The sequence below is a fragment of the Malus domestica genome, chromosome 03 (genome assembly GCF_042453785.1).
Source record: "Malus domestica chromosome 03, GDT2T_hap1".
Classification (NCBI taxonomy): domain Eukaryota; kingdom Viridiplantae; phylum Streptophyta; class Magnoliopsida; order Rosales; family Rosaceae; genus Malus; species Malus domestica.
The window spans coordinates 34,526,913-34,543,211 of NC_091663.1; the positions used below are offsets into that span (position 1 = coordinate 34,526,913).

General features: G+C 37.5%; 1 long non-coding RNA gene across 1 annotated transcript; it reads right to left on the minus strand.

The window, feature by feature from the left end:
- Window positions 1-13,126: 13,126 nt before the first annotated feature.
- Window positions 13,127-15,076, minus strand: LOC139194290 (uncharacterized). Its single transcript, XR_011579052.1, has 4 exons — window positions 15,013-15,076; window positions 14,318-14,385; window positions 13,951-14,175; window positions 13,127-13,194 (listed from the first exon to the last, which is right to left on the minus strand). It is a non-coding gene; the product is annotated as an uncharacterized lncRNA (long non-coding RNA).
- Window positions 15,077-16,299: the final 1,223 nt, after the last annotated feature.

Sequence of the window (16,299 nt, forward strand, 5' to 3'; positions counted from 1 at the left end):
TCCACTCCAACCCATGAACTAAAATAAACCTAAAACCCAAATGGGGGTCAAATTCCGGCCCAATTTTAGGCCACAAAGCAAAAAGGGCTCTACCAACTGAGACTAAAACCAAGGCTGTGAAGCCCACTTCCCAAATCCTACACGCCTACGCACTGCACGCGTTAGGCTTTGCTTAAATTTAGACAAGCCCACATGGGGGAGTTCCCCCGGTTGTCAGACCATCAAGTAGCCCAACGGCTACTTTTTATCATCTAACAGCTACGTTTAAATGGGCCGTTGGTTAATCCAACGGTCCAGGTTCAAAATTCAACCCTATTATTGTGATTGAACTTATTTTAGATCCGTGGTTCAAGTTGAGGCATGTCACACAACTCTTTAAAAGGAAACTTTCCGACATTGAGGCACAATTGAAAACTGAAGAAATAAAAAATCTAGTGTGTGCCCTTTATGATAAATATGCTCCCAATGTTGATGGTGGAAAATATATGAAGAAATCGAAAAATTTACAAGCACAACCTTTTTCTACCTCATCTAATGTGGCTATGACGGAAGACGATCTTATTGATGAATGGATGCATTTTGTTGAAGATAGGATGAGAAAGTGGTGGGAGGTGAGGTGGATTCTTATTTGTTTGATCCCTTGGTACAAATTACAAAGGAGAAGTCCACAAAGTATTTAACATTCTCCTATGGTGGAAGGTGAATGGTAACAAGTATCCTATCTTGGCTGCAATTGCAAAAGATATTCTTGCAATTAAAGTTTCGACCTTGGCATCAGAGAGTACTTTTAGCATCGGTGGTCGAGTGATTTCGGATTTTAGGAGTTTTTTAACTCCTAAATCGGTGGAGGCCCTGATATGCATGTAAAATTGGTTGAGGGACGATAATATTATTACTTTGGAGGATGATGCACATTCGATTGACCACATTGAGTTCTATAAAAGTATTTAATCAGATAAGTATATCATTTAAAGTAAAAGAACATTCTTCATTTTCTTTTTTCAACTAAACATCAATTATATTTTTTTATGTTTTGTATTGTGTAGAGTTGGCCAAATCAACTTCAAGTATTGCCTCTCTTATTCTTGAACAACAACAATAACAAGCTCCAAAGCAATCTCAAGGTTCTAATTCACAAGAACCTCCCTTTTGCGTTTACAAGGTGCAAGGTCTTCACAAGCTCAAAGGCCTCCTAAACCTTCAAAGAATAAGTGTCCAAAAGAAAAAGGAAAGGCAAAGGTTTGAAACTTGAACAATGCAAAGTAAGTTGAAAACCAAAACTTTGTTGAATTCCATGAACCTTTTTTTTTACTAATGCCATAAGGCATTTTGACATTGAACTTTGTTTGAAACTTTGAAATTTGAACTTTAGTTGTATTATGGCAAACTTAACTTTCAATTGGGTTGTAGTAAAGTATTGTGATTGGTGATCAAATTGAATTTTAGTAGATGTGATGCGTAAGGATTTAAAAGTTTAAACCCATTGATGCGTTGGATGTTGTCTCAATTTTAGTAGTTGTCATTTTCTGTAGTTTTGGTACAGGTTTGATGCTGTTTTTTTGCTGAAGTTTTTCTGCAGTTTTTCTACAGTTTTGATGCAGTTTTTCTGTAGTTCTGTTACACAATTAATGGAGGGTTTGTGGACTGGAGCAGGATTTGTACCATAGGTAGAAATATTTTAGGCCATAGGAGTTTCTAAGTATGCGTGCGACTGGGTCCGATGAAGTAGATCATCTATAGCCACCAATTATGCTCCCCTTGAAGACATTATCATGCTCACCTTTTATTTTATAGGAAACTCAATCATTCATGATGTTCTAAAAAATGCCAGAAATTTGATATGAAATCCACCAGTAATGCAGGTTATAAGATGAAATTAAATTATGGATAAATTACACGTTACCACCTCAGGTTTGAAGTCTATTGCAATCTCTTACAACATCTTCAAAAAAGTTCACTTTCATACCTCACATATTATTTTATTTCAATATAATACATCCGTTATCTTCTCTTTCCCCAAAAACCTACTCCTCACTCTTCACCTCCCCGACCCACCTTCTCCACCTTCCTCCTCTCCTTCACTCTCTTCACCTCCACCTTCTCCCCAAAACCCAGCTCGTTGAACAACTTGTCCCATGGAAACTCCACGAGGCTCGGGCCCTAACCATATCCGTGGATTGCGACACCGTGACTCTGGGATGAACACAGTCACCGAGAAGGTGAAGAACGAAGGTGAGAAAGGAGAGATTGCTGCAAGCCATGGTGACCCGCTCCACTTAAAAACCGTCGAAGTGGTGGATGTGGTTCGGAGAACTCCGGGAGAAATCAAACCTCGGGGAACCAGTTGGACAACGGCGGCACAGTGGTGGATGCATTTTGGCCTAACTAGCTGGATGGCTGGGGCGGGCTTGGGCTGGGCCTTCTAGGCCCGAGAGTTGTGGCAGGAGGTGAGGTAGAGGGAGAGGAGGAAGAGGGTGATTGCCTAGATTCCCTTTTCAATTTGGGGTGGGGGGTTGCAGGGAAGGAAGATCTTTTTTTTTTTTTTTTTTTAATAATAGGGTAAATTATTATATTTTTAAATGTAAAAAAAAATTACCACGTGGCCTAAAGTTGGCAGCCACATCACAAATGTGGATTCCATATTTGTCACGTCATCACTTAACGGTTTACTTAACATATTTTCTAACGGATATATGAAATTGAAATAAAATGATAAGTAAATGTATGAAATTGAAATATTTTAAAGATGTTAGGAATTGAAATCGACCCTAAACATGAGGGGATAAAATGTAATTTACTCTTAAATTATAGTTCAAATTATTACACAATTGATCCCAACATAACACTATTTTCTACTTTTTTTTAATATGCATCTAAATTCTAGCATGCAATCAGAAATACATCTCGTTTTCCCTGCATATCTCACCATAGTTAAAAAAAAAAAAAAAAAACCTATCTTCTGAAACTTTGCATGTAAAATTTGTTGTTAAATTGGAGAAAATTTGCATGATGGACGGCTGCATGAATTCACGCTCTATATTATTTAGGGATGTGATATCCATACACCCATTTTTACTTCTCTCACACCTTTTTAATTTTCGGCTGTCAGATCGGATGAATTGAAGAAGATCAAAGGACAAAAATTAACAAGAGGTGTGAGAGAAGTAAACAAGGGTGTGTGGATATCACACCCCTATTATTTATTCCTCTTAGGTTCCATCAAGTCGTTGTTTGCGCCCCCACATGTAATTCGACAGAAGTTAAACTTAGGAATTGCATCGATATAATCATATGACAAGAAGAGCTAGCACAGATTCGAAGTTAACTATATATATGAGAATGCTTTTGAGAGAATGCATTCTCCATTGTTGTTTGTGCAGCCCTTGTAGGCAGACAAAGAATACCTAATCCATATCCAAATCGTAAATCGAAGGACAATGAAGTGCAACTTCCCAGGAGCATTTGCCTTCAATTATTGTAACTTTAATTGACACACCCCGACTTGAGATGTCCATTAGGATTCCGAATCGAGCTGTGATGGCCAACACCTGGAAGGTGACGAAGCCATAAAGTGTGGTGATGTGAAAAATGTGAATAAATTTAAACTTAAAAGTACCTAAATACAAGAGTGCGTTGTGAGCGGGAATGAACTCAATTCACACGTGATGACAAAGCATAAATACTATACAGTAAAATAGGGTGAGAATTATATCATCGATGGTAATCGTCTACACCAAGTTTTTCCAATAATCCTCATCGATATGCAATCATTGCTACTAAACCTGGAGGGGCGAAAAAAAAGGGTGAGTGGGCTTGAAAATAAAGTTTTAGTAAAAACCTTTGGAAAATGTTATAACCCCTAATTGTAAAACCTTTATAGTTTCCAAAATATCATACTATGTATAAGTACGAAAACCAAATGCATAAAAGCACTGACAACAAAAGCATGCCATGTCACAATATCTCAGCAAAATAAACGTAAGGCAGGTGTGAATAAATCAACTAGTGTGCCTGTCGGAATCACCTAATGTGACCTGTACGACTGAACCTATTGCTCATCAGTCATATGCTAGCACACGAGTCGAAGTCACCTAATGTGACCTGTACGACAGGCTAGGTGTAATAATAAACGCTCTAGTGCTACGATCACGTGAAGCTAGCACTATGCGTGGGTCACCTACGAGTCGGAACTGCCTAATACAGTCTATACGACAGGCTAGCACCTACTTGGATCCAAGGCGAGCGTGCGGTGCGGGAGGTAAATATACACATGAAGGATGTGCCCTGGAGCTGGACGGGAGCACTAACATCGGGGTGTAGCAATGATGAGCACTATATGAACATATGCATGCCAATTTGATTCAACCATTTCAATCTACCACGTAACCTTACTTGGACTTACCTGCGCGTCCCACGTTCACCTTAACATTTCAAAGCATTGACAACAATTATATGCAGGTAATATGCATATGGATATGCCATGATGCAATCTAAAACTCAACCATATCATAGTATTTTAATATATATATATATATATATATATATATATATATACACACACACATAAGACATGGCATAAAATGCATATATCAATTTAAAAGCATTGTGGAAACTATCAATCATATATATACTATAAAAAGGAAAAGACTCAATCACCTGAGGTCAACGCTACAACTCCTTAGCACGAATATCAAGGCGTCACGAACGATCGTCGCCTAGAACAAATATTTAGTCACGTCTCAGAATTCTTATCGATAGAACACATAACTTACATAAAACACATCCCCAAGGACGTTCCAGAATGATTTGAGACCCATTGGCCATAAGTCAATCGTTGGTCAAAGATTGATGGTAAGGTCCATAACCCTACGTAGCTCGATCCAAAAGATTTGCATCACAAATTTCTGATCCATAACTTTCAAATATACACATTATGCTTCTAAAACATCATACTAAAGTTTCATTATGATCCAACGATTGGATCTCCACCAATTGTATATTCAAGTGGCGGTCAACGTTTTATCTTATAAACTTACAAATTCAATTCGGGAAGATCCGTATGTCGGATTCCCGATCTGTTAGTTTCTATGATCCTCAAATATTACGTACTATAATGTATTAAGGTTTAGTGACGATCCAACTGTCGGATCGTTGTTTGCTGTACTATTCAAGTGGCGGACCTTAATGGAACTAAGTTCAAACGGTGGAAATTTCGTCAATCAGACTTCACATATGAAATTGAAGTATCAAATTTAGCCTAGGAAAGTTAGGGGATGCCTCGGCCCACACGCCGCCGCACGGACGGTCGACTGCCCCGACTCACTGGAAAAATCAACTATTTCTAAAAATTCTCACATTTCACAGAAATGAAGATCTCAATGAGTAAAGCAAGTTTTATACCTACGACCAAGTCCAATTTGGCCGGGAAATACTTCAATTCGTCTCGAACCTGCCCGAACCCTAAAATTTGGGTGAGCTTCGATTCGCCAAATTTGCAACTCCGTTGTCCCCAAACTTGTTTGGGCTTTGTTCCTAACCTCTAAAGAAGTGCTTTGATGGTGAAGATCGAGTGTATTTCATTCGGAATTGGTGGATTGCCACCAAGAGTCCCACGGCGCCGTCACCACCGTAAACCATGAAAAGGCCTTTGAATTTTTGGGCCTCATAAAACTAAGAAGGAGGGGCGTGATGATGTTTGCAGGTGATGGGGGGTCCTAATTCGCAGGAAAAAAATGGTGGGAATGTTTCAAAATTCACTTGGGGTGACCGGGTTTTGAAATGGGTCACGGGTCAAGGGGACGATGACCGGGTTTCTCTCCTTCCTTCCCTCCTTTCCTTCCTTTCTTCTCCTCTTGATTTTTCACTCATCACCTCCTTCTTCCTAGTTGGGCAAAAGCCCATTCTTTTTCTTTCCTCCAATTGGGCAGTATCCCTCCTTTTCCTCTGTTCCATTTTTCTTCTTCTTCCCCGATTCCCTTCTTTTCCCCTCTTAGCCACACACATGTGGCATAATAAATTAGTAATATAAAATAGTATAATATAATTAAAATAGTGACCCCTTCAAAATACTTTCGGATTCGTAGCCCCGTAAAACTTTAACCATAGCTCCAAATTCGCTTCTGCTTGTGCCTACGCGTATGTATCGTTGAGGACTTCAGGAATACACTAAAAGAATATTTCATACGTCTCACTATAAGTTGGTCAACGAAAGTCAATGCCCTCGCCTCTAAGGGCATTTTTGTAAAATCACACTTTTAAAATTTATAAAAATGTAAAATTAGGGACGGGTCGTCACATTAATGAAATCATGGAAATTTGACGTGATGTTCATTTCACCTATCGGTTTAAGATTTGATATTCAGTCACCAGGTTCACAATACATGGCACGATAATTCCTTTTAATTTCAAGCAATATGAGCAGACAGGCATAAGAAGATAAAAATTAGGATAAACATCATCCGTGTTACATTTTTTTTTTAAATTTTTTATATACAACGTTATTTTATTCTAAAGAGTTAGTCAGTGATTCAGGCTAAGTCACACAAAAGACTAATACAATGAAACCATATCAACCTCACTCACTATTCACGAGAGTCAAAATTAAGACACATCTCATTTACAAGTGAATAAAATATCACTAAACTCTAATACTGGAATTGAAAATTACTTTGAAAAAACATGCAGCAGACTGTAATTGAAGCACACAGATATACATATACATATGAAAGCGAAAGCGAAAGAAATTATAACTAATTTATTAATTAGAGAAGTTTCATGGAGGGCATTGTGAGGTTTTTGCCCAGGAAGATTGTAACTTGTGCAGGTTTTTCTTGACAGAAAGATTCCAACAACAATCTATTTAAAGAGTGAACTTGGATTTGATTCCTGTTGATGATAAAAAATATCAACATAATGATTCAAGAAAAATAGCAGATAAAATGAAGTTTGAAAAAGAAAATACTACTTAATTAGTAACTTAATTAACAACTGAATTCGTCAGCAGAATGTCAACTCTGCCAATTAAATTAGCACATTCATGTTCATCTTGCTTTATTTATAAATTTTCTGGCCTTCATTATCTGAATTATCACGTTTTATATTGTAAATAATGACCTCTTAACAGCTCTTCTACATAATAAATTTCATATAAATCACATTTGTCTGTAAGAAAATGTCATTAATTTTAGTTAATATTTAACTGATATGCATGACCTACGTACAATCTGGACTCTGCATTTTATATGTTGCAGATAATATCAAGTATGACTCCAAACTTTCAGGGCTAGGACCAGACACACGCACATGTGCTATAATTGATGCTTAGAACCCTAAATTAGATATACGAATGAATGAAGAATACATAAATGCATGCAAAAACGTGTGCGGAGGTACTGCGCATGCAAAATATAGGTTCCTCGATGGATTAGGCTGTCCAACGTCAACGGCTGTATATTTTATGGAGTAGGATTGACACACCCCGACCTAAATCAGGGCGTGCTGGCCGTCACGTGAGAGTAACGTAACCATGTGCACAGTGCGGCAGCAAAATTGATATAGAGAAATACGAGTGAATAAAAACCAAACTACTAGCAGTACTAGCTAAGATAAAGTGCTAATGCGAGATTAAGTGTGAAATACACAGTCAGAGCATAAATATCCTAAGTGCAGTCAAGCAAGACAAGTACTAATTATACAACACCCAAGGGTGATCCTACATTTATGATGTTCTGTCAGAACCATTGTCGAAATCCCCGTGAGCCATCAAAGCACTTCTACCTAAAACTTAGAGGGGCGCAAAACAGAAAGTGTGAGTGGGCAAAAACTAAGCTTTTCAAAAATCATTTCATTTCTCAAAAGTTCTAACCCCTCGCCGTAAAACCTATATAATTTTCTAGAAAAATATAGTATATGCTATACCAAAATTCATGCTCAAGATGAAAATCCATAGAAATATATCATGCCAAAGTATCTTAGTGAAATGATATAAGTAATCCAATTAAAATGTATCAATGTCAGATATCATATCAGCCAAATCCACCTACGTGACCTGCACGGCTAAGTCTATAGCTCATAACCAATCTCAATCTATCAAATTCTGCACACGAGTCGGAACCACCTAAAGTGGTCTATACGACAGGATTAAGTGTAAAATAAATATGCTCTAGTGCTACGATCACGTGAAGATTGTGCAAATAATCGCGGGTCACCTACGAGTTGGAACCACCTAAAGTGGTATGTACGACAAGCCTGTGCACCTAACTTGGATCCAAGGTGAGCATATGGTGTGGGAAGTGAACATCATGTGAAGGAATGTGCCCTAACTCTAGGCGGGAGCACTAACACCGGGGTGCAGGTTTATGAGCTCTCAATACATCACTTCATATCTCTCATAGCTGAAGCAATCTCATATCTTTAAGTTATGAACTTACCTGGCACTTACATGTGCGTCTGCAGCACCAATCATAAATATATACAACTACTAATGCATAAATAAAATAGGCAGATACTTTGCATGGCATTTCTAAACGTATAATCATTCAAATTCATTTTCTGGGAAAAATCTCAAGTATATAGGTATATACGGAAAACCAAAAGCCCGCTCACTAATATGTCAAAGGGTCGTAGCCCCCGAGCCTCTATTGATGGCGCTCGTCCTCAGGATAGGTCTCACCTATATGCGAAATAACTGAATAAACGTTATTTAAAGCACATACACAAAACTAGGAAATAACTACTTATACCAAGCTCAAATGAGGTGTTTGAATATACCACCATGACCTACTCAACCTCAGGAACATCCCCATATTTTTAGAAAAAATTTCCGAGCACCCACGCGCCCTCACGCGCTGGCCAAGGCACGGCCAGACATAAGGCCCACACGTAGGCACAGGGACGGAATAGTTAATGCCGTTAGGGAATATTTCGTTAAAAACTAGAATATGCCATTAAAGTTACCTGAGGCATCAAAATATTCTGTCAACTCTGACGGAATATTCTCCTCCTTCTTCCTTGGTTCTCTGGAGTCCAGCGCCGATGCCGCTGCGATCGCCGGTTTCTGGAAAATCTTTAAAGCTTCATATTTCACTCATTTTTGCACCAAAATCCATGAAATTTGAACCAAAATGAAGCTTAGGGATAGAGGAACAAAACCTTACCACTTTTAGGCCTTGAAATCCACGGGATCTTGCCTGAGAGACCTCGACAATCCGGCTAAAATTTCAAACTTGTCAAACTACACTTCCCGACATCTAAATCACTTCAACTTTCTTCCCCGAGCTTCGTGAGGGTGTTTTAAGGCTCCCTCTAACCTTAAAACTCCTTGAAAACTTCAAGATTACGTTTGCATGAACAATACCTTAACTCGGGAATTCTGGTTCTCGGGTTTTCGAAGGTTTCACATCCAAAAATTGGTATGGTTGAATTCCTGGGCTCGTAAAGAACACGGTCATTACCTTCACCACCTTGATCTGTGCACAAAATGTTTGATTCACCAATTTACCGTACAATTGTACGGAACAGAAAGAAAAACCGAGAGAGAAGAGGGAGAAAGAGAGTCAACGGGAGGGGGAGTATGTGTGTGGTCTTGATTTTCTTACAACCAACCAAAACAATTAGAACCTTTAGTTCTAATTGGGTCCAAAAATTTAGAAACTTAACACACTGGTCCACCTCTAAAGCATGTCACACACAACACACCTTAACGTCTAAGGGCAGAATAGATATTTCACATTGACGATATAAAATAATTCGGGACGGGTTGTGACAAAGATTGTCTCCCATCTTTTTTTCCCTTTCCTTCCCTCCCTTCCTATTTGAACGGTCACAGTTAAGCCACGTCAACATCTTATATTATTTTTTTATAAAAAGAGAAAGACAAAATAAAGAATGTGAAAGGAGGGGATGTAAGGGGATGGAAAGAGGAGGGGAGAGAATCCTAGTCCATATTTTATGGGTATCACACCCATAATTCCATATAAATAAAAGAAGGGAGACTTTGGATGCGGTCCTTAGCTATGGATATTCTTTGATTGAAACCTTGTTGGTTTTTAATTTTTGATCGAGATCTCTAAAATCAATGTGATAATTTATTTCTATGTACGTTACTATATTTTTTAAATTAAAAATTAGAAATTTTAGTTGTTTATATAAATGAGATTTTAAATAAAAAACCATAATTTGTGGGATTAAAAATATTAAAATATAAATATACTATTGTGTGTGTGTGTGTGTGTGTATAGATAAACATGGGTACAATCATCAAAATTAACATTGTATCAAAATATGGGTACATTCTTCAAAATCACAACAAAAAAAAAACAAAAAAAAAAAGATATGAGGCTTAATAGCATTAGTAAATTTCTTCTATTAAACTTGACATGGATACATTTTAAAATCAAAGAAAAAAGAATGTACCCATATAAGTTTAAAAATGGATTAAAAAAATTTGAATAGATTTTATATAAAAAAAATGGTACATTTTACATATAACAAATTGGTATATTTAAGAATGAGTATATTTTAAGATTAAAAAGTTTTACATGAATGGGTACATATAATTAGCATGGGTACAAATACAAATAAACTTTAAAAAATATGGGCACAAAAAGAAATTAATATATGGGTACAAATTAAAACTGAAAAGAAAATTGGTACAAATTAAAAAAGAATTATAAATTAAAAATGGGTACAAACTAAAACTAAAAATATATGATAAAAAAATTAGTCATAAATATAAATATACTAATTGTAACATTTTTAACATTAAATGAACGTATTTAGAAATAAATAAAAAATATTTTATTATTGAAATCATTAATGATGTTATTAATACCCAAGGACCTTGATCAAAAATTGAAAATGAATAGGATTTTAATTAATGGAATAGCAAAATGAAGGCCGAGAACCTAATTTCTCCTAAAAGAATAAATTAGTGGCAATTCAATAAAAAGTGTGTAATCCCACTAGAACTTACATAGCACACATTCCATAAACGTGAATTACAAAATAATATTTTTTTAAAAGAAAGTTCAAAATTTGGGTACATAGACTACCTCCCTTTTTGAAGTTTTATTAGAGGGATTTGACGTGAAAAACGGAGTGTCAGTCATCAACTACATAATGCTCTCCCTCTTTTTTTAGCCAGAATTGTGACAGGTAGTGTAAGTTAAACTCACACAAGCGGAGTTTTTTGAAAAAAATAAAAATAAAAAAGATAAAAAAAATGTTTATTTTACTTTTCCCTATTGGTGCATGAGTGTATAACCATTCAGGGGTAGAAGTCACAATTTAGGTTGAACCTATAGCAATGGTGCAGCTCACCCATATAATACACAATTATTTAAAAAACATTGGCCTTGTCCTATTATTTTTGACAAAGATAGATCCCCTCTGTCCCCTTGGCCCTTGTTGAGAAAAAGTATATGAAATTTCTAGTTGTTACTAAATCATGATTATTTACTTTAAAAAATAAAAATAAAAACTCGAACATTGACAAGCATTACAATTCCCATAAAGCTCAACAAAATTTATAATCTAGCCAATAATGGGAGTGTGAGAGAGTGAGAAGAGATAGTCAGAGAGTGAGAGAGTGAGTGAGAATGAGAGATAGAGAGAGAGAGGGTTGGATTTGGGGAGAGGAAAAGAGAGGAGAGTTAAGACAACTAGAGAGAGACATTGAGAAAATTGTGAAGAAGTTATTTTGATTTTAAAAACCATATCACTTTGCGCGACGAAAGATTGGTCGCACATAGTTTTTTTTTTTTTAAATTATGTGTTCCATTTTTGGGGACCACCCAAATTTTTAGGGTTTTGCGTGACAAAATATTAGTTCGTTGCGCAAAACTTTGCGCGACAAAATATTGGTCGCGCAAAACTTTTGCGACGAAGGATTGGTCGCACAAAGTTTTAAAAATAAATTTCCTGCGTCCCATTTTTGGCACCCGCCCAAATTTAAAGATTTTGCGCAACGAAATATTGATTCGTCATGTAGACAATTTAAAATATAAAATTAAATAAACAAGGTTTATGCGATGAAATATTAGTATTCGTCGCGCAAAGTTTTTAAAAAATAATAAAATAAGAAAATAATTTTATTTTACGATTTAAAAATTAATAGAGTTTAAGAGATGAAATGACACACCCCGACCTGGAAAGGTCGAAGCATGCTGGCCATCACCGTGAGGTGACGTAACCATAATGGTAAGTGATGCAAAAAGTGAATAAAATTGAAACTAATTAGAACCAAACAGTAAAAGAGTACGAAATCGTGGGGTGAACCCACTACAATTATTCATAGCGTAATAGACAGTGAGACTACAGAATAGTAGTTAAGATAACTAAAGTACACTTATTACATAATAGCGATAAGTCCGTACGTCTAAACAGAAGGAAAAGTCAGAACTGTCGAGATTCCACGAATGCCACAAAGAGTACAGCTATCTAGGTCCTGGAGGGGCGAAAAACAAAGTTGAGTGGGTCAGCAAAACAATGCTTATAAGAAAACCTTTATCTTTGAATATATTAACCCATCGCCGTAAAACAAGTATAGTTTCCTTAAAACATACTACTCAAGTATATAAACAATAATTCGATAATATTATAGTATAACAACTAGGAATATGCCAAGTAATGATGTATCAAATGCCACAATAATAATCATGTGATAATCAAGTATAGCTAAGTGCTTATCCATCTAAGCTAACACTCAAGTTCGAACAGATAATTTCTGACACGAACAGGACTGGGTGTAATCCATATGCTCTAATACTACGATCACGTGAAGGTTGGTGCAGAAGCACAGTCACATACAAGTCGGATTGCCTACTGCAATCTACTCGACAGGACTGGCACCTAACTTGGATCCAAGGCAAGCGAACGGTGCGATGTGAACATACACGTGAAGGACTGGTCCTGACCCTAGGGCGAGTACTAATACCAGTGCAGTAAGATGAGCATGTACAACTATATATATGAATGTCATGACAGTAATATCCCAACCATATAATAGCATTTATCACAATTTTATAACAGTTCTCAATTATTTGGCAATATATACGCAAAGTGATGCATTTATGAAATTTTGGAAACTATAAATATGTATAGATATAAAAATAAAATGCCCACTCACAAGTACATTGCTAGGTCATAGCCCCCGAGCCTAGCTTCGCCTCGTAAATCCTCGGAATAAGTTTCCCCCTGTATGTGAAGTAACTAAAATAAAATTAATTAAAGCACATAACGGAAACCTAAATAAAACCCCCATAGTTTGCTCAATCTTAGGGTTTAAATATATGAAATCGATCTACTCGACAACACGGACACACACGTGTCGACCACACGCCAGCAGAAGGTCAGACGCGCCGTCACGCGCCGCCCAAAGGGGCTGCACAACTGGACACGCGCGCCCCACGCACCTGCGAGTACAGGAGTACTCGCCTTCCTCGTAATTTTATGCAGTTTTGCAGATTTTGGGCCAACTTTCAAAGCTCCTAACGGGCTTGATTCTCAACCAAAAATACTTCTACAAAAGCCAAATTAAAGCTAAGAATGTGATGTATCTATCCCAATTCAAAGAAAGTTTGAATACGGTCCGTGTTGTTCAGAAATTTGGCCTGAAAGTGGTAAAATGACCACGGTTGCAGATTTCTAGAAAACTGGAAATTTCTTCCTAACTTCCAGAGTTGATTTCTAACTCGTTACTTAACCAAACTCAGTGATTCAAAAGCCATTTTCAAGTTAGGAATGTAGAGAACAATTTGTACCTAATAGAAGTCCAAATGTGGTCGAGGTTGACCAGAAAAATAGGTTGAAAGTGACCAAATGGTCACAGTCCTTGACTGAAAAACGTGCAGATTTCTCTTCTCGAATTTTCTGGGTAAAACCATACGTTCAAAACACAAACAAGAGATCAATATCAACCCATAGAATTGAAATGTAGGTTCAAAGGGTTACCTAAGCCATGAATGGCCTGAAAATCGTTATATCGAACTCGCCGAGTCGAACCTTCGGAGTTGGATGACCAAAACTCAGTCAACACGTGAACCAAGGGTATGGTTGAGTTCCTAGGGTCAAGATGAGCATTGACACGCCCCGATCCTGACATTTCCTTGAATACCAGGATAGGCACGTGCTGGCCAACACCCGAGGGTGACGAAAGCCATTTATTGAGTGCAAATGCTGAAAACAAGGAATTGATAAGGTTTATAAATATAAAAGAATAAAGAATATGCATTTAAGGAACGTGTTCAAAGCATACGACTAACTAGAACACCGAAAGAAATAATATAAAATTGAATGAAACAAAGGATGGATCCTATACCGAGAGGACTCGAATATACCGAGGCGGTAGTGCCTGGATGCCGGGATTGTATGCCTCGATTCTAAGTCCTGAAGGAAGCGCAAAACAAACATGAGTGGACCAAATTGATAAATAAATAGTAAAACAGTTATCAACGTACTAACCCCCAGGTTTTATGAAAACACATATATAATGATAAACATAGGTTTTCCGAAACCTAGCATGACGTGCAATGTCTCAAATCATAACTTGTATATATAATAATCACTAGTGAATTGTCCGATAACCCTCAGGCCCCATGCCGGCTCCCCGTCCCTATGCTAAATAACCAGAGGAAACACACTCCAGGCCCTATGCCAACACTAAACCGTCGGCCGGGACGGACCGGAATCTATCCCTATGTCCCGTAGCGGGAAGGACCACTAGGTAAGTACAAAACCACTGAACATATATATATATTGAAAAGCAACTTCATAGTATAAAGTCATCCATCATCTATACTATAAAGAGGTGTTCAAAACATGTTTTAAATATCATATCGTCATCCATCGGATATTCTATAAGAACATGGGTTATAGGAAAAATAGTAATAATTCAAACTAGCCTTAGTAAGCATGTTATCTCAAAGTGTTTCATAAAACGTAATCATTAAATCATGCCTTTCAGGTATGCATTTCTACTATTAAAACATGCATTTTTAGAAGGGGTCCACTCACAGTACTTCGCCGTCGAAGAGTCACGCAACCTATCGAAGAAGGAACGCCACAGATAATTGCCCCTAAGCACATAAAGGGTCCAATTAATAAAACTCTATATAACAATTGAATTTGGGAAAATGGACATTGGAAACGGATTCAAAACGTCGAATTATCCTAAGAAGGGTCCCGAATAAATTCTGTAAAAGTCAATAGAATATTCCTAGAATATTCCCTAACGGAATATTCCCCAAAAAGGGTTTGGACCGGTTAAGGTTTAGGTTTAGGTTAAAAGGTTAATGGGTTTAGGCTAATGGGTTAGGGAATTAGGTTAATAAAAGGCCTAGGATAAATATTTGGGTTTAAGGTTTTTAAACTAAAAGGGTTTATGGCTTTAGGGAATTGGGATTAGGATTTTAAGGAAATGGGCTTAAAGCCCGGCCCCAAGGCCAAGGGCCTAAGGGAGAGAGAGACAGTGAAGGCTTTAAGCCTTTAAAGGCTTAGGTCTTTAGGGCTTCAACACAAACGGCCCAAAGGGCCATTAACTTAAAACAATTTAATAAAACCAAAAAAATGAGAAAACAGAAATGGGTTTGGGTTGGGCTCGGCAGGAAAGGCCCAAAGGGCCTGGGTTTGGTGGGTCGCCGGACCCAAGGAAGAAGAAGGCCGGAATTCGGCCGGAAAGTTCTCTAACTTTATACGCTCATAACTTTGTCAATACTCAACGAAATCAAGCGAGAGAAAAACGAAAGTTGTAGCCTTCGAAGAGACGAAGAGAATGATACCTTGCACGACGTCTAACTCGTAGTGGTTGGACCGGAAAACGCCTCGAAAGCCGTCGGACTCGCTGGAAACTGGTAAGATTCAAATGAGTATAACGTCTTCAATACTCAACGAAATTGGGTGAAACAAAAACGCCAATTATAGTACTCAGCGAGACAAAGAGATTGATACCTTTAACGCCGGCCAACTCGCCGTAGTTTGACCGAAAATTGCCTCGAAAGTGACGGTGCTCGCCGGAAAATTTGGAAAAGCTTTCCTGAGCTATTTTCTGTGATTCAAACGTATTCACCACTTAAAACAAGCTTCAATCTAACCCTAAAACACATCCCAAGGGTTTTTAGAAGCTTACCAACGTTGAAAAATCAAGAAACTCATTGGGGAAGACGATGAACAGTACCGGCCGAAAAGAAGAGAAGGGTTTGGGGTGTTCTTTCTTCAATTCTAAGCTCACTAGGGTGCAAATGGATATGTTGATGTTGTTGTGGTGTTGTTTGTTGGAAAGAAAAGCTCTCGAAGGAGCTGAGA